Source organism: Bombus impatiens, unplaced genomic scaffold, assembly GCF_000188095.3.
Source record: "Bombus impatiens unplaced genomic scaffold, BIMP_2.2 scf_0452, whole genome shotgun sequence".
NCBI classification, from domain to species: domain Eukaryota; kingdom Metazoa; phylum Arthropoda; class Insecta; order Hymenoptera; family Apidae; genus Bombus; species Bombus impatiens.
This window is the reverse complement of record NT_176871.1, coordinates 265,899-267,803: the sequence shown is the minus strand read 5'-3', so window position 1 is coordinate 267,803 and position 1,905 is coordinate 265,899.

The window sequence follows — 1,905 nt, the reverse complement described above, 5'->3', positions numbered from 1 at the left end:
CGGTACGAATTTACATTACAATTTGATATTTGATGGAAAATCGCAAGTGAGAAGCGTAAGGGTAACTTATGATTGAATCATTCGACTGTCAAAATAATCAAACGTAAAATATTATTCACTTCTTTGTAATTCAAACTACTTCGCTTTCGTAATTTTATTTGCCATTCTAAATAATAATCGCACATTTATTTCGCATCGATCCAACAACCCTTTAATCCCTCAAACTGTCAAACACAGAAAATTATTTAAACCATGATCCTTTAAACCATTCATTTACCAATTCGTTTATCCATCTTCTCATCTTGTGAAAAACTTTACTCCAAATACATACATACCAATCTTCGCTAACTAATAACACTACTATTCTTCTTGTTACATTAAACTATAATGTAACGTTACTCAGCTTTTAGTCCCCAAGATCGATTCGTTGTTATTTTTCCATTATTTCGCCATTATTACTCCCCATTACTCCAACTGTGCTCCCTCTTCGTCAGGTTCCTTCTACTTAGCCGGCGATATTTTCTTTATTGGCTTTAATGTTATCTACAAGGCTCGCCACCTGGCGCCGATACAAAACGGTGTATCGCTTTCACCGGCCCTCTGAAGGGTTCTGACGGACCCTCCTTGGAATAATATTTTCCCAACACCGAGACACTGTTTATAGTGTCAACGCAGCAGCGACGGATTATTCGACTGGCTTCCGGTTGATCTGCGAACGCGTCTATCATCGCGCAAAAATTTCTCCTGTATACGCCATTAGAAGGTTTCGATAGCATCATGAACTTTCGAACAATTATTTCTAGTACTTTTTAAGCATCTTCTTTAAGTATATATTACTTTCGATAATTATACAGAAGTATTGGCGCCTCACCGTTTCGATGATCTTTGAATATGTTGTAGAAATCAACATTTCGAACAACGTGTACCTCGTTGTAAGGTGGTTAGCAACCAAACTAACGCATACATTAGTGTAGGTTTTAACAGTTATTATTAGGAGGTTTATTAAGAAATCATCGAAATCTGTGAGCTGACAGTATTTTTAAATATATCTAAGTAATTGTCGGCTATTTTTATATTCCAATATATATAATTTCATCCGAGATTTTTGTATCAACCTTTGCGCAGTATGCAAAAGCGTTAATAAAAATCGGAAGAGGAGTATCTGTATAAGAAAAACGAATAAGAAAATTACATTCTATCGCTAGAAATGCTTCAACATAAAGGATTTTCAAAAGAGACGATTCTGTAACTGAAACGAGATTGTAAAAAGCGAGGATATCGATATGCGTGAAAAATTCGAATCGTTCCCCGTTTATGAAACACTTTTAGCAATAAACGCGCTATTAATTAAAACACTATTACACGCATTCTGAATCTAGAAACCTGACAAAAACCCGCGCACTCAACCCAAAAACCACGTTTCCAAATATACCGAGGTTCATAAATCCTACCAGACGCGTCTCTAAATCATCCTCCTCCGAACGGTTCTCCTAACAAGCGATTCGATCGAGCTCGTTAATTAAACCTCGGCGAACCTGTCCTCGTTTTCCAAATTCCCTCTGCCATTCGTCACCTGGCACGAAAAGCCCGGCCTCTCGTTTTCTAAAGCTACAGTCCGAATCTTTCCGAAAACCACGCGGTTCGTGGAAAGATAAAAATAAACGAGAAAGTTTGAAAGGGGAGGAAAGAGGGAAATTGGTCGGAATAAGGGGTGGAAGTTTCCACGAACGAAGAAAGATGGCAGAAAGGGGAAAGGGAGAAGATCAATTCCAGGCAATATGTAGAACGATTTCTCTCCGTTTCTGGATACGAGTCGTAACGAGAATTCACGACGCCCCCGCGGTGTATCCTTTATTCCAGCCGACGATTTATCCTCTGTCGGGGGTGCGCGACAAAGGGGGCGAG